The sequence below is a fragment of the Rana temporaria genome, chromosome 10, assembly GCF_905171775.1.
Source record: "Rana temporaria chromosome 10, aRanTem1.1, whole genome shotgun sequence".
Taxonomy (NCBI): Eukaryota; Metazoa; Chordata; class Amphibia; order Anura; family Ranidae; genus Rana; species Rana temporaria.
In genome coordinates, this window is record NC_053498.1 from 102555509 (window position 1) to 102575055 (window position 19547).

The 19547-nt window shown below is 43.1% G+C and overlaps 1 protein-coding gene across 4 annotated transcripts in view; it reads right to left on the reverse strand.

The window, feature by feature from the left end:
* Positions 1-19547, reverse strand: part of NADK (NAD kinase) — a 143300-nt gene that overhangs the window by 80037 nt on the left and 43716 nt on the right. The window lies entirely within an intron of this gene.

Below are 19547 nucleotides of genomic sequence, written 5' to 3' on the forward strand. Positions count from 1 at the left end.
TATATATATATATATATATATATATATATATATATATATATATATATATATATATATATATATATATATATATATATATATATATATATATATATATATTTTTTTTTACTCATCTGGAAATGCCTGTTGCTATGCGGTCCCACGAAATCTGCCTTTGAAAGCACCTAGGATCCTGACATCATCTCCCTCTAATGCTCCTGGGAAGGATCTATGCAGTCATGGCAAAAATTGTAATACGGGACAGATACTAGTGGGCATATTGTGAAATATGCCAGAAGTAGGACCCTTCCTTCTTCAACAGAAGTTCTCGGGGCATGTACCAGCACAGAGGGCCCTAGGAAGTCAGACTGCGATTCAAACCACTTCTATCTGATATGTGAGCTTCAATGAGCACTAAGCACACTGGATTGACTCTCAATGGTGATACTACAAGTCCCAGCATGCCAGCTTCAACGATTTTAATCCTAAGGGCCAGTTCACACCACATGCAGTCAAAAAAGCATGAAAAGTAAGTTATACGATTTCCCATGGCATAGTTCACACCAGTGCAGTCAGTTCCAGGGCGTACCAGAAAAAAAAGTAGAACATGCTGCATTTTTCCTGCACCGGAATGCAGTAAAACGCAACGAAACGCAACAAAAATGCATTGAACCCCAGTAAAAAAAAAAACCACACGCACAAAAAAAAAAAAAACTGCATCTAGAAAGCATCCGCAAACACATCAGAAACGCATCCAGAACAGATATGGAGTGCGTTTTTGTGGTGTTTACGCCGTTCTTTATTGCGTTTGGCAGCAGCAGCGATCAGAAGGCCCCGAACCACGCACTTATGGGCCTCCCAGTTAATAATGGGAGCCGTATCTTCCGGTCTGTTTTCCCGAAAGTACGCTTCGAGGGTCGCCTCTAGTTCCTTAACTAGTAATGGGTCTGTGAGTAGGGATGGGTCTAGCCTCCACACCCTCGATCGAGGGTGGCGGGGGGGAGTGACAGTCTCGCCGAGATCGGGTGGTGGTCTGACAAGAACATGGGCTCGATAGACGCAGAGGTTAACATATGTAAATCTTCCTGGCTAATCGTTAAATAGTCGAGTCGGGAGTAGAATGTGTAGTCCTTTCCTGTAGGATTTAAGGCACGCCATGTGTCATGTAGGAGGAGTTCCTGGAGGAGCGCGTTTTTGTGGTGTGAACCATGCCCAAGGTCTGGTTCACACCTCTGCGTGCATTTTTTTTTTTTTGTGCTTTTTGAAGAAACGTACTACAGTCCATTTAACTTGAATTCCTATAGGACATGTTCACATCTACGCTTTTTTTCAGCCACTGCGTTTTTGGAAAAGGTCAGTGACTTTTTTTTTTTAAAGCAAAACAGTACTTTTTGGTTCAATAGCATTCAATGGAGAAGCTTCAGAAATTAATGTATAGCATTTTTGCTGCATTTTTTTTTGCGATCTGCATTTTTGGGCAAAAAAAATATAAATAAAATGCAAATCGCTGTAAAATCACGTGTGCAAAAATGCAAAAGGCACTACAGACACGATCACAAGCAAACTGCATAGGTGTGGACCGAAACTGAGAAAACAAGTATAAAAGAAAATGTGTGCAACCTGACTCCAGATGTGGAGATTTTCGGTACGACAAACAGAAGCAAACTTCTACAGGATGCACATTTTCTTGCCGTCATAGATACTAAACAGCACAAGGGCAACCTCTGAGTGGGTTCATAATACAACAAAGGCACAGTGAGTAGGAATGACACACGGATTTGCAAAGTCATGCTTACTCAAATGCAAGAGCCAGCATTGACACAAGCTGCTTACAGGGCATTACTAACAATAACATGCAGAAATACAAAACCATGGATGTTACATGTGTAATCATAATGAGCTCATGAAACCACCCCAGAACAAAGAGTAACCAATTTTAAAAAATAATAAAAATACAGGTACTCCTTACTTAATGACCAGGTCGTTAAACAAATTGGTTGTTATGGCTGGTTCACACTGCTGCGAGATCACATGCGATTCGCAACGCACTGCAATGTAAATCACATTTGATGTCCATGTGATGCGATTTCCGCCATACAGATAGAATGGCTAAATTCACATTGCATTCAGAACAAACTCGCACAGGACCCTTTTTTTGGTCCGCAGCAGAATCGGATCGCATGGGTGTTCACACCCATGCGATCTGATTCCTATCCGAGTTGGCAGATTGCACTGCGATTTGCAAACTGATTTGGGGGGGTTAATAACTTCTAACCTACACTCCCAGCAGTTCGCATAGGGCAGTGTGAACTGCCACTGGGAGACATGCGATGCGGGAACCCGCAGTAAGATTCGCAGGATTTCCGCATCGCAGCAGTGTAAACCGGCCCTTAAACGAGGAGTTACAAGTAATCAATATTTTAAGCATTCTTAACTTCTGTATTGTGAAAAAAAAAGGTCTAAACACAAAACTCCAGCTCAATGGTGTTTTAATTTGCATAAGTACAGAACAAACGGAAATTCTGTACTGTACAATACAATGATGTATAGCGGGTCGTTAGGGTGGGTAGAACTGGTCGCAGGTCCAAAAGGTCGTTAAACAAGGAGTATCTGTAGTGCATATGTACTGTTTATAAATGGCACACCTAATCACCCTCCTACACTGCTTCACAATGGACACCGCAGAAACTGGTTAAATGTGGCACAGGCTTGATGCCAACCTTAAAAGCTATGCCTTTCCTATAAAGCTGGGTACACACAGTTTTTTTTGTTTTGTTTGCTGTACCAACACAAACTATCTTGGTGCAGCGATTTCCCCTGCTGTGCTATTGTGTTCAGAAATATGCTTTGTGCATTGCCCTGCACTCAAAAAATAAATAAAAAAATAAACACACAACAAAAACTGTGCAGGAGCATTTCTTATGTGTTGAGGTGCACTGACAGTCTAACCATTTTGGCTACCCAATACAACCCACCTTAAAGTGGAACTTTAAGCATTCCCTGCCCCCTTATATGCTACATTTGACAGGTGCCCAGCTCCCACTTCCACTTGGGCTGCCTAGGCACTTTGAGCGGAAGTTCTCCTCTTCCCCTCTGTAACCAAATGTCCCACACGCCTCGAGTGCCTTCGTCATATTCCGCTTCCTCCCAATCTGAATAGAGAGATCAGATATTCCAACCGCTGACCCTCCCTCCCGGCAATCCTCTGGGACACGTCACAGAACCCAGAAGATTGCCCGGCCATTAAGGAGGCACAGCGCGACTCGCGCATGCGCAGTAGGCTGTGAAGCGGCAAGCTGTCACAGTCGGGTGCCCACACTTGCAATGCCGACACCGGAGAGAGTCGAGGGTTCGGACAGCCACATCACTGGATCCTGGGACAGGTGAGTGTGTGTTTATTAACCACTTCCCGACGGCCGTACGACTATATACGGCCGCCGGGTGGCTCTACTTCTCTGGGAGGCCGTGTTTTTACGGCCGCCCCTTTTCGCGTTCCCCGCGCGCGCTCCCGAGCGCGCAGCGGGGAACTGCTGTGCTGGCCGTGTCCCTTGGACACAGCCAGTCACAGATCGCCGTGAACGGCCAATCGGAGCGGCCGTTTCCTAGGCGATCTGTGCGGCCAATGAGAGATGATCTCATATGTTTACATATGAGATCATCTCTCATTCCCGGCTCTCGCAGACAGCGGTGCTGTCAGGGAGAGAGGAGACGGATCTGTGTCTCTTGTACATAGAGACACAGATCGGTCACCCCCCCAGTCACCCCCCTTCCCCCACAGTTAGAACACTAATTAGGATACACATTTAACCCCTTCCTCACCCCCTAGTGTTAACCCCTTCCCTGCCAGTCACATTTATACAGTAATTAGTGCATATTTATAGCACTGATTGCAGTATAAATGTGAATGGCGCCAAAAATGTGTCAAAAGTGTCCGATGTGTCCGCCATAACGTTGCAGTCCCAATAAAAATCGCAGATCGCCGCCATTTCTAGTAAAAAAAAAATTTATACAGTAATTAGTGCATATTTATAGCACTGATTGCAGTATAAATGTGAATGGCGCCAAAAACGTGTCAAAAGTGTCCGATGTGTCCGCCATAACGTCGCAGTCCCAATAAAAATCGCAGATCGCCGCCATTTCTAGTAAAAAAAAAAAAATAATAATAATAATTCTGTCCCTTATTTTGTAGGCGCTATAACTTTTGCGCAAACCAGTCGCTTATTGCGATTTTTTTTTTTTTTACTAAAAATATGTAGAATACGTATCGGCCTAGACTGAGGATAAAAAAAAAACGTAAAAAAAAAAAATTGAGCTATTTATTATAGCAACAAGTAAAAATATTTTTTTTTTTCAAAATTGTCGCTCTATTTTTGTTTATAGCGCAAAAAATAAAAACCGCAGAGGTGATCAAATACCACCAAAAGAAAGCTCTATTTGTGGGGAAAAAAGGACGTTAATTTTGTTTTCGAGCCACGTCGCACGACCGCGCAATTGTCAGTTAAAGCGACGCAGTGCCGAATCGCAAAAAGTCCTCTGGTCAGGAAGGGGTTTAAGTGCCCAGTAAGGAAGTGGTTAAAAGTCAGCAGCTATACTTTTTGTAGCTGCTGACTTAATAAGAAAACACAAAAACGGCTGGAACTCTGCTTTAAAGTGGAGGTTCCATCAAAAAAAAATTTTGCTTTAAACTGTAGCTTACGACTAAAAAATTAAAAAAAGACAATTTTTTTTTTTACTCATCTGGAAATGCCTGTTACTATGCGGTCCCACGAAATCTGCCTTTGAAACCACCTAGGATTCTGACATCATCTCCCTCTAATGCTCCTGGGAAATGTGTGTCATCATTTCCCAGGATGCAGTGCGCTGTCCAATTATAACTCCCCATCCAAGACTTCCAGGAAGTAAGTGCCTGTAGGCTTCACAATGCCCACAAGCAAAATGACAACGGTGTAAATATAGTTTTATAAACTATCTTTTTTGAATATCTATGCGGATCGGCGGCGGATTGTAAAATAGTAAGTGACCAGATTTATATTATAAAAACGCAGGACATACATTTAAAAAATGCTAATTGTGGTTGGAACTCCGCTTTAAGGAACAAAAAACACGTGTGTGTGAATGAGCCCTAAAAATACAACATGAATAATAATTTCCAAATGATGTCCTCTTACAGAAAATACATCATCGATGTAACTTGTTTCTCTGTACACACAGCCAGTATTTGGGCAGACGGAATATCAGTACATGATGAGTAGCCTCTGTGTACAATGTCATTACCGGCTATTAATTATTCATAGCAAGGTTCTATCATTAATCTACTGAATTACTGGGCCATTCATTATTAGTGAGGCAGATCACAGTACAGCATCATTGTATGACAATATAACAAACTTGCTATATGAAGTATAAAGACTTGTTGCTGGACAGAAACATTTCTGCTTTCTGAGTTTCCAATTGCCAAAGTCTCCAGTTTTATTTATTTCATTAATAGAAAGCTAACATCATTTAGCGGGACACTCACTTTTAATGCTTTGCCCTGCTATACTTTCACAATACCAAAGTAACTAAAATAATCTTCTCATGTGTAATGCCGCATACAGACGGTCATTTTTTGTGATGAAAAAAAAAATGAAGTTTTAAGTGATGAAAAAAACGACATTTTTGAAACTTCATTTTCAAAAACGATGTAGCATACACACCATCGTTTTTCAAAATGCTCTAGCAAAGCGATGTTACGTTCAGCACGTATGACGGCACTCTGTTCCATTGAAGCTCGCTTCATAACTTGCTTCTGAGCATGTGCGGGTTTAAAAACGTTGTTTTCAACGTCATTTTGCCCACACACTATCATTTTAATTGACACAAAAAACAACATTTTGAAAAATGACACAAAAAATTCGAGCATGTTCGAATTATTTTTTTGGTCGTTTTTCTGAAGACATAAAACAACGTTTTCCCCACACACTATCATTTTAAATGACGTTTTCAAAAACGTAATTTTTTTTCATCACAAAAAATGACCGTCTGTATGCGGCATTAGGGTCCATTCACACTATGTCATTGCGGTAACACACGTTTTAAAACAACATGCAGAAATACACGTGTTGACATGTGATGCTATTTATGTGAATGCCTCCCTGCCGATGGACTGCAAAGGTATGATGTGAATGGGGTCTTAAAAGGTCCCTGGACTCTTCATCGTATGCCATCACGTGCCATGCCAGCTTTGTTTTTTTTATCAGAGGGCTCCATTACACTTGCAGTGCCCCCTGAAAAGCACCCAGGTCACTTTTCAGAAGGCATTTGACAGGTGAGGAGTTGCTTGATTTACAGTTACACCTTTAAATGCCACACTATCGCACTGCAATCGCATGCATTACACACAGTTGCAGAGCGGCCCACTGAACTTGATGGGCATGTTTGACAAACTTAAAGTGGTAGTAAAGTCTTTACTACCACTTTTACCTGCAGGTAAGTCTATAATGAGGCGCATGCGCAGCAGGGATCCTCAGCTAGAGGCCCGGCAGCCGCCGGACCTTGCCAGAATAAAGTCTCCCGCGCGCATGCGCAGGAGTGACGACATCGCCGCTTCAGCCAATCACAGCGCTGGAGCGGCGATACCCGGAAGACACGCAGAGGAAAGATTACATCTCCCTTGGCGTGGACCAGGTAAGTTCTACACACCTCGTTCCAAGGTAAGTATTTCATAATGAACTACAATGCGGTGCATAGTAGCTCATTATGCCTTTTGCCTTTCAGGTGTAAAAAAAAATAAAATAAAAAAAAAATAGTTTAAAATGTATTTTCCGAGAGCAGGGCAATCTGTAATAGAAAAATAATGGAGTCTACAATTTCCTACCTCTTATTTAGAAAATGGCATTAATGCTGTCTTATGCCAGCCATACATGGGTCGAATTTCAAAAGAATTTTCCTTTCAAAAATTGTATCTCATGTATCTCATGTACACACGACTGTTTTTAATGTCATGAAGTTTTTCTCAACGCGATTCTTGTCAAGCCTGCCTTGCATACACACGATTGTGAAAAAAAATGCTTGAGCAAAGCCCGGTGACGTACAAAACACGTATGACGACACTATAAAAGGGGAAGTTCCATTCGGATGGCGCCACCCTCTGGGCTGCTTTCACCGATTTCGTGTTAGTAAAAGTTTGGTGAGAGATGATTCGCGCTTTTCAATCCGTTACAGCGCGAGGAATGTGCCATCTCCATTACAAACGCTAGTTTTACCAGAACGAGTGCTCCCGTCTCATAACTTGCTTCTGAGCATGCATGTTTTTTTCCCGTCGTTAAAGCCTACACACGGCCGTTTTTCACAACATGAAAAACTATGCGAAAAATTAGAGCATGTTCTAAATTTTTATTGCCCATTTTTCAGGTCGAGAAAAATGCTCTGGAGCCTACACACAATCCTTTTTAACCTCCCTGGCGGTATGATTCTGTCTGGAATTACGTACCAAAAGCGGTACATTTATTTTGCAAGGAAATTGGCGTTTTATACTGTAGGCCTGTAATTTTTAGAAATAACTCACTTAAATCTGACCAAGCAAGAGTCTTGTAGGCATCCCGGGTATGATTTTTTTTTTTAAAACAAAATTATAAATTATAATATAATAAATAATTATAAATAATTATAACAAATAATAATATAATTATAATAAAAATTATTCAATAATGTAATCAACTCAAAATCACTGAAATTTGCAGTTGCAGAATTGTCGCTGTCATTATTTTATTTTTTTTATGACGAATTTCCCCGCAAATCGCTATCGCACATTTCTGCAAGTGATTATAATTTATTATCGCTGTTTTCTAGCTGATCTAAAACCATTTTTGACATAAAGGGACACTTTTGGACAATCTACAGTTTTTAGGCAGAAATGACATTTTTTATTATATAAAAGTACATGTAGGACACTGGGCAGACCACTAGGGACAAGGGGTGGGTGTATTTTTTACATACAGTACTGTAATCTATAAGATTACAGTATACTGTATGTAATGTGTTTGTTTACTTTTTTGAATTTGGCGCCGTTCTCCGTCCCCGTGCGTCGTAACGTCGCAGGGAACGGAGATCGGCGTCACACGGGGACTGTGAATCGAGCGAGGAGGTCCCGCTCACTCACACAGCGGGTGGCATCGCTGGATCCAGGGACAAGGTAAGTAAACCAAGCCTGTGGATCCAGCGAAAGGTAAGCCCGTCCAGCCCGAGCGTGACTCGGGTTTGCCGATCCTAACATGTAAAACCAACCCCGAGTCACGCTCGTGTTTACCGTCAGGGGGGTTAATGACCAAGTTAAAAAAATTGAATTTTTCTCGTCATGAAAATCGCTCGTGTGTACGCGGCATAAGAATTTTCGGTAGAATTTCGCACCATTAGTGGGCTGCAGCTACAGCCAATTTTCGTGCAGCAATCAAATTTGAGTAATCGGACATGTTGGAAATTTTTTGAAAAACAAACTATTTTCGAATCAATGATGGGAGAATCGTGCGATAAATGTAATAGAAAAAGGAATGCACATGTGCAAGACAAGAAGACTCCAGGAAAGAAAAGAAGATTGCTGGGAACAATTTTTTTTTCTGTAGCAACATGAGGTGAAATTGAAGACTTGGTTGGCCAAATTTAAAAATGAAAAAAATAAAAAAAATTGTGGCGTCATCGGATCACAAAAAAACCCGAAATTTCTGATTTTGAAAAGAAAATTTGTTCGAAATTCGACCGTGTATGGCAGGGCTGCCCAACCTTTTGAAGAGCGAGGGCCACTTAAGTAACTTGGTAACTGGTCGCGGGCCACAATGAGCGGAGTGGGTGGATGGCATGTCAGCTCTGCACAGCCCACTATACTTTTTAGTGGTTTATGTCTGCCACTACTTGGAGGTAAATGGAGGGTCCAATTGGTCGGGCTGTCGAACTGACTGTGTGAAGGGGGCCCAAGGTTGCTTTCACACTGATGCGCTGGGGTTTACCAGCACCATGGGTGCAACGCCGTGTACCTTTGGCTTTCCTGCACTTTGCAACAGACTTCTATTATATCCTGCAGGTTTGGTGCACTTTCAGAAAGCTCACAAAACTCGCAGGTAATAAAGTCTAAGGCTCAGTGCAGATAACCCCGCAGGTAAACTGCTCAGCACCTGCAGATCAGTTTGAAAGCAGCCCACTAACCACTGCAGAAGAGATTTGCCCATATATACCCTGTGATTTTAGTAATAAACTTCCCTTAACCCTTAATAACAGTATTTTATTCTATTCCATCCCAGGGCAGGAGGTCGCGGGCCACATCAGAGGGCTCCGTGGGCCACATGTGGCCCCCGGGCCACTGGTTGTGCACCCCTGGTGTATGGCCTGCTTTAGTCTCTGACCTAGAACAAGAAAAAAGAGAAAATCTGACGGTTTTTCTAACGATCATTCCAAAATTTTAGTGCAGATCTGTGACTCAAAGTATTGAAATCGGACACAGCCAGGCACCTGGCATTTTTTATGAAGGGGACCAGCAATCATAGCCCCCATTTAAAACATACGTTTAATGATGTATTAATGAATACAGTGCTGCATTAATTTGTGCCTTTTAGATCTGCCTGGAGCTCTGATAAGCAGGAGTTCATTCATTCATAGGGCCAGATTCATGTAGATCAGCGGATCTTTAGATCCGCTAGATCTACGTGTTTTACGATCCGCCGGTGCAATTTAGCGAGGCTAGTGCAGTATTCATCAAGCACTTACCTCGCAAATTGCACCGTCGGATCGTAACTCCCCCCGGCGGAATGCAAATTCCGCGGCTAGGGGGAGTGTACAATTCAAATCAGGCGCGTTCCCACGCCGATTTAACTGCGCATGCGCCGCCGGCAAAATATCCCAGTGTGCATGCTCCAAATGACGTCGCTAGGACGTCATTGTTAGCGGCGGGTACGTCAATTGCGGCCATCGGTATTCCCGATCGACTTACGCAAATGACGTAAAAATTTGAATCTCGGTGCGGGAACGACGGCCATACTTAACATTAGCTACCCCTCATATAGCAGGGGTAGCTATCCGCCGGAAAAAGCCGAACGCAAACGACGTTAAAAAAAAAGTGATGGGCGGCGACGACACATAGCGGCCGGCGGGAGATTGCAGCCTAAGATTCGACTGGTGTAAGTCACTTACACCAGTCGGATCTAAGGGAGATCTATGCGGAACTGATTCTTATGAATCAGTCGCATAGATCCGACCGTGGGGTCTCACAGATCCGACCGTCGGCTCTCACAGATCCGACCGTCGGCTCTCACAGATCCGACGGCGGATCAGGAGATCCGCCGGCGTATCTCTTGATGAATCTGGCCCATAAAGTTGTATCCCCTGGGTAATGACAAAGATGAAAGACCTGGAATTAATTTCCATTTGATGCACTAATATGAATACAAAGGGGGATGCGCGTCCACGTGAGGACGTGATGACGCGAGGCGTCCACGGGTGGGGGAGCGAAGAGCGATGGGACCGCTAGGAGGAAGGACGGACCGGGCCGAATGAGAGAGGGAGATAGTAGCTTCCTCACGCTGCCGCTACACGCCGCCGCACGCGCTGTCCATCGGCTCTCCAGTGAATCACCGGACCCGCTCGTCCCTGGCAGTGTTGAGGGCTGCGGGCGGTGAAGTATCGTGCCGCGCCGCAGCACCGGAAAACGGACACAGGATGCGGGGTAAGTAGTGGGAGGACATAACCCGCCGACTGCAGTGGCCCCAGCTGGGACCTTAGCCCACACTGAGGTGAGTGTGTCAAGACAGCGTGCACGCTGAGCCTAGATGGATATCATCCGTACTCCTCCTCTCAGCTGATCCAGACCCAGAGGTACATTCGATGCTAACAATCAATTATGGGAAGAAAAAATCAGCATTTAAAAATAGCAATTTAATGCAGATCAATGGAGATTTTTTTTTGCTGTGAGAAGTTAAATTAGAACTGCATTGCATGGTATGTCATAGAACATTTTAATACAATTGACCACATGAGAATAGAAGAAGCGAATGGGAACCCAGAGATAATTAGCTGTATAAGCTATGTGAACTGGTATAATGAGGTGGATAAGATGTGTCACTATGAATGACTGACCGCTGCAGCACTCTTCTATACTACTTGATTGGGGGAGATTATTTATACTGGATGTGAAAAGCCTATAATAGGTAAAGCAGGCCTATACATTTTGTACCCAAAATTCTATCTGCACGTTCTGCTGGGAGCTTGGCCATTCGTATTTCCTAAATTATTTGTCTAGTTGGCTCTGTTTTCTTTCCTTCGATGGGGGGGATCCTATACGCTCCGTTGCCCTGGGGGAACTCTTAGGTACCCCGGGTTTTTGGACCTTTACTTCCCTTGGGTACCTCCTAAACTCCCTGGATGTTAAACAGCAGGAAAAAGGGAAAGACCCTTGGAGATACCCTGCCCCCCTCTTCAAAACCCCATCAACGAATGGTAAACAAGGGAACTCCGTCTATCCATATCCCTACAAATACTGTGTGATGTAAATTGAGCAGGCAATATTCAAGGAAAAAAGAAGGGAAAAAGGGGGGGGGGGGAACAAAGGGGGAGTAACGATATTATCTAAAACAAAAGAAGATTGACGAAAAATAAACCTTCGGGATATATCAAGTAAGAAAGTAACATTAAATAAATGGGACCCTGGACAAAAATTTACCCACAAATGTAGGATATGATCTGTGCAAGCTAAAGCGGGGACACTGGAATCAATAGTGAATGTGTTTCTCTGAATTGAGGAGACCATATACTTAGAGAGTCCTTTGGTACCCCTTGGCACCGAAAAGGGGATATAGCTCACATTCACCCCGAGAGCATTTTTTATCCCGGGCCTCAAATACTTAGACATTCAGACGATCCGAAGAACCGACTGTCTATACGCCTCCCCTGGACTAAAAAGAGAAGGCAGTAGGAGATAAAGAGGAGATAGAACTCGGAGTAAATCTGAAGCTCGGACTTCGTTTCCTCCTATCACCCCCCATAGATAGAGGAGTATAGGGAGACCCTCTTATCCTCTCTACCTTATCTTGCCCTTTGTGCACACAAATATTGGATATATTGGTACACTGATAAGCATGGTTCAAATTATCAGAACCGCTGAAATATTATTAGTTGGGTAGGAGCCAAAAAGGGGGTAGAGGGGGAGAAAATAAAACTAAAATAGTAAATCCCTACAAAGAAAACCGCTGGCCCAACCCAGTATAGTACTTTTTATCGGTTTCTCCCTTGATATATTGGTTTCTATATCAATTGGGGAAACAAGAGGTCAAGCTGGGGAAGAGAATCAGAAAGAAAGAGACTAACATGAGTAGAATGACGAGTAGATCAACAAAAGGGGGACCCCCAACTACTCCAAGTAACACAACAGCAACAAGCTCAATAAGGCCATTTGTAACTAGAGGGGAAAGTCCGCGTGTCCCCGGAGCCCAGGGAGTAACAAAGCAACAACAAGTGAATAAAGTAAAAAAGGTTGAAAATAAGAAACCCCAGAGTGATAATTCCAGAGAAACATCTATAGATCTAAGAGAGGAGGGGTCCACTGGAAACGTATTAGAAAGCAGCAGGATGGATGAACGAAGCACGGATACTCAGTCCCCCTCAAAGGGAGAAATGGCGGAGATGCTATTAAGATTGGAAAACGTGATAAAAAGTGAAATACAGAACTTAAGGACCGACTTTGGCCATATGCTCTCCAGATTAGAAACAGTAGAGGAACAAATAGAGAAACAAGAACAGGAATCAAATACACTAAAAGCCCAGATGGACCAGATTCAACTGCAACAGAGACATATTCTATACAAATTGGAAGATCAGGAAAACAGAAGCCGGAGACAAAATTTAAGGATAAGGTCCATACCGGAGAAGAGGGGCGAGGACCTCAGGACAATAACACAGACGATATTTAATCCACTACTGGGAAGAACAATGGACAATCCAATTAGGATCGAAAGGGTACATCGAGTGGGAAACCCGAAAAGAGTGACCACCGAGCGAACAAGAGATGTCATAATAAGGTTCGGATTCTATGAAGAAAAGGAAGCAATTTGGAAGAAGCTGAGGGGACAATCCCCGATAGTGTTTGAAGGGATGGAGCTGCAGATATTTACCGACGTGGCCCCAGAAACCCTGGCAAGGAGATGGTTGTTAAAGCCACTCTTAAAACAGATGATAGATCTGAATATTAAGTACAACTGGGGTTTTCCTGCTTGCCTAATTGGAACAAAAGAGGGGAGATCTGCGACACTAAGATTTCCCGAGGACTTAAATGAATTCTGTAGGAAATTGGATATCCAGGTCCCTAGCCTGCCAGGCTGGGGGTAGGAGGGGAGGTGGGGGTGGAGGAGGAGGAGGGGAGGAAAATGGAAACTCCCCCCCCCCCCCCGTCCTCATTCCCTCAGCTCTCTCTCTAGTTGCACCTTTTTTTTTTTCTCTCTCTTTCCGTTTTTTTCTACTGGGCTACGTTTGAGGTTCTTTTTGTGTCTCTCCTCTAAAGTCGGGCTTGGTCCCCTCCCCCCCCTTCTCGGGTGGAAAACCGGAGGGGGGAGGTGGTCCCAGACCCCACCCGGAATGATCTGAACCATGACATGGAAGATGGTTCAGAGGTCTTTAATAGACCAGATAGGGGGGGAGGGAGGGGGGGAGGAGGGTGGGGGGAGGGTGGAAGGAAGGGAGGAAGGGGGGGAGGAGGGGGAGGGGGGGGAGGAGGGGGAGGGGGGGGGAGGGAGGGAGGGGGGAAGATATCCTATCTCACCAAAACAATCGGAAGAAACTGTAACCAACAACCAAGATGCCGGTAATTAAATGCCTATCTTATAACGTAAAAGGCCTCAATAGTCCATCAAAGAGACATAAGGTACTAAAGGAACTAAAGAGGTATAGGTCAGATGTAGTCCTCCTACAAGAAACCCATCTTACATTAGGATCAAACATAAAGCTATATTCCCCTGACTTCCCCATATGGTACTATGGTGACACCATTACTAAAAGGGCCAGAGGGGTAGCAATCGGGATAGCTAAGGGGATTAGGTTTGTGTTAACAGACCGATTGACAGACCCAGAAGGGAGATTCCTCTTTTTAAGGGGAAAACTGGAGGAGGAGGAATATACTCTTGTAAACATATATGCACCGAATACCTCCCCGATGAAATACCTCCAGGGAATCCTGGGGAAATTAAAAGACTTCAGGAGGGGAAAGATAATATTGGGAGGAGACTTAAACTTCTGTATGGACACAAAGGCCGATAAAACACACCAGACATTAGAGACTCAAGAAAGGCAATTAAGAAAGGTAAAGGGTAGTCTACATAGAAGCCAATTAGTAGACACATGGAGGATCTTTAACCCAAGCAAACGAGATTATACATTTTACTCTCATGTACATGAGAGCTACTCCCGGATCGATCACATTTTCATTGAGCATAGAATGTTAGATGCGGTGGTCGAGACAAAAATAGAGACCATGACGATTTCCGATCATGCTCCAATTAGCATATCCATAAATATCATAGGCAATCAAAGGACCTATCTAAATTGGAGACTAAATGAGAAACTACTAATAGAAGAGAAAAGTTTAATGAGGGTTAAAAAAGAATTAGAGGAATATTTTAAGATAAATAAGACAGATGAAATTTCGGCAGCAACATTATGGGATGCCCATAAGGCGGTGATTAGAGGGGTGTTAATCTCCGAAGGGGCAAGGAGGAAAAAAGAAATGAACAGTAAGAAGGAAAAATTAGTAGATGAGATCTTCAATTTAGAACTAACACATAAGAAAAATGGTAAACAACGAGATATTTATTTGGACCTAGTTAATAAGCGGAACGAACTTAAAGAACTTATTGATCGGGAAACAAGAAGGGAATTTAACTTGGTGGCAAGGGAGAGATATAGGTGGGGAAATAAAACAAGCAAACATCTGGCTCGGATGGTACAAAAAAAGAAATCAAGGAATTATATAGATAAAATTAAAAACGAAAAAGGAGAGGTCTTGCACACAACAAAAGATATTGCTGAAACATTTAGATTATATTACGAAAAATTATACTCAGTAGAACAAAAAAACTGGCAAAAAGGGGAGAAAGACAATAAAATCTCAGCATTCTTAGAAGAAGCAAGGTTATCAAAAGTCAGTCAAATAGACGCAGAGGGGATGGACAGGCAAATAACGGAAAACGAAATTAAAGTAGCATTATCAAGCTCTGCCTCAGGTAAAAGTCCGGGGCCAGACGGCTTTACAGTAATGTATTACAAAAAATTTAAGGAGATACTTCTGCCAAGGCTATGCCAGTATTTTAATGGGCTTGGAAAGGAGTACGAACTAAGTAAAGAGGCATCAGAGGCAACTATCACCGTTATCCCTAAGGAAGGGAAGGACATCGGAAATTGTTCAGGATACCGGCCGATATCTCTGCTCAATACAGATTTAAAACTGTTTGCAAAGGTATTGGCCGGGAGAGTTAAACAGGAAATGGCGAGATTGGTGTACCCGGATCAGACAGGTTTTGTCCAGGGAAGAGAGGGGAGAGACAATGGGGTTAGAACACTGTTAATCCTCCGGAAAATGAAGGCGGCGGGGTCCCCAGGTCTACTCCTGTCGATAGACGCAGAAAAAGCGTTTGACAGGGTAGACTGGGGACTCATGTTGCTCACCCTGAAGGAAATGGGGTTTGGACAGAGGATGATGGAGTGGATTGGCACCCTCTACAGGTCCCCCACGGCCAAAATAAAAATAAATGGAAGTCTCTCCCAAACCTTCTTAATGAGAAACGGTACAAGGCAAGGGTGCCCTCTATCGCCATTACTGTTCGTGCTCGCATTGGAACCCCTGCTGGCTAGGATCAGAAACTCTCAAAAAATAAAAGGGGTTAAAATAGGAGAGGAAGAACATAAACTTGCAGCTTTTGCAGACGACGTCCTCTTCTATTTAATGGAACCCAAAACATCAATCCCAAACCTTCTAAACCTATGTAGCGAATACGGAGAAATCTCAAACTTTAAATTAAACATCACAAAAAACGGAGATTATGAGTATAAACATAAGCAAGATAGAAGAGCAACTCCTGAAAACGAAGTACAAATTTGCTTGGGTTAAAGAACTCAAATACCTAGGAATACTGCTAGCAAAATCTACTAGGGAGATGTATACGATAAATTTTATCCCTTTATTAAATGAAATTAAGACAGAAACAAAAAGGGTGGAAAACAGGGCAATATCATGGATAGGACGAATTAATTACTGCAAAATGGTTATTCTACCAAAAATTTTATATAAATTCCAGATGATCCCCATTGCCCTCCCCGGGACATTGCTCTCGGCCCTTAGAAAATTAATAATGAATTATATATGGAGAAATAAGAAACACAGGATAGCACTTCAGACCCTAAAACAACCAAAAAAAAAGGGTGGATTAGCAGTCCCCGATGTCAAGAGATACTATGAGGCGGTGATATTAACAAGAGTGGTGGAGTGGGCCAGAGCTAGCAAAGAAAAAAGGTGGGTTAGTGTAGAAAATGAATTATCACAGGCAAGGTTAGATAAGATAATTTGGAACCCTCCCCAATTTAGGACAATAGATAAAAACGCACACGAGATAACTAAAAATGCACTTAAAGTTTGGGACACGGTCTATAAAAAAACTGTGAAAGAGTACAATTCACCCCTTATATCACTAAAGAATAACGATTATTTTGCACCAGGTAAAACACAAGTGGGGGGAAATTGGATTAAAATGGACACTATACAATTAAGGGATATAACGAAGGAAGGGCACATTTTAACACTACAGGAGTTGAAATTAAAAAACTTTTTCCTGGAAATGAATGAATGGAGATATCGGCAACTAAACCATTTTATCCAAGACCTTCCACACCCACTGAGGTCGGGAGATCAGTTATTGGAATTGGAAAAAATATGCTCTACAAAAAATGCCAGAGGATCTATCTCGGGACTATATAAGATGTTACTGAAGATGGAAGAGCAGAACATACCCCCATTCATTAAAAAATGGGAAAGGGAACTAGGGACACATCGGGATAGGATCACAATAGAGAAAATGCTGACCCTGACACACTCCTCCGCGGTGGACAGCCGCACAGCAGAGATGTGTTTTAAATGCATAGCCGGATGGTACATGACACCAGACAAATTAAAAAAGTTTAAAGCGGGACAGACTGGAGAGTGCTGGAGGGGCTGCGGTTCACCAGGAAATATGGCGCACCTGTGGTGGGGATGCCCTAAGATAAGGAGGTACTGGGAAAAAATATTGGCCTGCGTCGAAGAGATTACAAAGAAAAAGATAAAGATGGACCCTTGGGTTGTCCTGTTCCACGGGGGGGAAGAAGGCATTAAAAGTTATAAAAAATCGCTAGTACCACACCTACTGAATGCTGCCAAAAGATTAATTCCAAGGGGCTGGCAAGAGGTGGAATGCCCATCGATCTGGGAATGGATCGATGCGGTTGAAGAAACGTATAAAATGGAGGAACTGCAGGAGGACATGGAGGGCAATAACATATTACAAAATATGAAATGGGAAAATTGGAGAACTTTTAAGAAATCGTGGAGTTATGCGGAAAAGTTAAGAGAAGATATTTAAGGCCACTATAGAAAAATCAGAGAGAAGTAGAGGTATAAGGAGATTGTTTTGGTGAGATAGGAGGGGGGGGGGAGGGATGGGTAAGGGGGGTGAAGTATTAAGGGAAAAACTTTTGTATACGTCTAGCAAAAGAAGTTAAAAATGTATTCAAGAAAATAATACATATATATATTTAAAAAAAAAAAAAAAAATATGAATATAAAGCCACATTTGGCTGTGGATTTCTTTAACTTATTACGTGATGATATTTTTGCACATCTGCAGAAAAAGCGATAACAACGCCTCCTATCTGACAGCATGTGAACTATTGGAGAGCCCCAATGCCTGGTGAGGCTCCTGTGACATCAGGCTATGTACAAACAAGACCTTGTGCCTCCTATCAAATGTTGTTTCTTTAGCTTATGAGTGCTGATGTGACGGGAGGGCCTGCAAGGAGCCGATTATCAGATAACAGCAAACCAAATGATTTCAGCGTTTCCTGTCCGTGACTACAAGCTACATGGTTTGTTTGTTGGAAAGGGTGTTATGTAGACAAAATGATCTTTTACAGATCTGTGAAAGCCCAACACCACCTTCCAAACAAATCTGATCATGTAAGATTGAACAATGATGTAATTATCTCTATAAATAAAATATCTACTAATAAAAAGGGAAAGTACAAGGCTTTTTACATTAGAAAATATTTTCAATAATCAATATGGGACTTTGACATTTTAAAAGCTTGCTTCATATTGTTATTATATTGATGCTGGGAGATAAAGTAAAAGGGGAATCTCTCACAGAGATACAATGGTAGTAAAACAAACACTTTATTAGTTAGGTAAAGCCTGTCCATAGATGTCCAGTTCAGCAAGTACCAGCCGAGATTTGATCCATTTATGGGCAGGCTGCTTGTACTGAAGTCAATCCATCGATCGACTTAAGTACAACCAGCCTGCCAGATTTTTTTTTACATGTAAACACTGCCGGCAGCTATAGCCCATTAGCAGTGATCATTGTGTTCTTCTGTCATAAAGGGTATGGTGCGGGGGGTATTGCAGAGTATTGTGCGGGGGGTACTGCAGAGTATTGTGCGGGGGGTACTGCAGAGTATTGTGCGGGGGGTATTGCAGAGTATTGGTCGGGTATTGCAGAGTATTGTGCGGGGGGTATTGCAGAGTACTGGCAGGGGTATTGCAGAGTATTGTGCGGGGGTATTGCAGAGTATTGTGCGGGGGGTATTGCAGAGTACTGGCAGGGGTATTGCAGAGTATTGCGCAGGGGGTACTGCAGAGTATTGCGCAGGGGGTACTGCAGAGTATTGCGCAGGGGGTACTGCAGAGTATTGCGCGGGGGGTACTGCAGAGTATTGCGCGGGGGGTACTGCAGAGTATTGCGCGGGGGGTATTGCAGAGTATTGCGCGGGGGGTATTGCAGAGTATTGCGCGGGGGGTATTGCAGAGTATTGCGCAAGGGGTACTGCAGAGTATTACGCAGGGGGTACTGCAGAGTATTGCGCAAGGGGTACTGCAGAGTATTGCGCAAGGGGTACTGCAGAGTATTGCGCAAGGGGTACTGCAGAGTATTGCGCAAGGGGTACTGCAGAGTATTGCGCAGGGGTATTGCAGAGTATTGCGCAAGGGGTACTGCAGAGTATTGCGCAGGGGTATTGCAGAGTATCAGCGGCAATTCACCGTTATCCGTGATGCGCCGGGAGCAATTCTGGGAGGACGTTGTATAACGTCCTCCCAGAGTTAAGCAACCACCTTGTCGCCGTTATTTGACGGCGGCTGGTGGTTAAGTGGTTAATAAGGTAAATCTAAACACTGCAAGTGAATAGTTCATATTTATCACTAACAGCCAACAGGTGGCGAGTGTGAGCTTACAGAACCACACAGTAGTAGTTACTCTGTTGTAAATGGAGCAGCAGGATATCAGACTACATGAGGGTAATCTATCTACAACTAATTT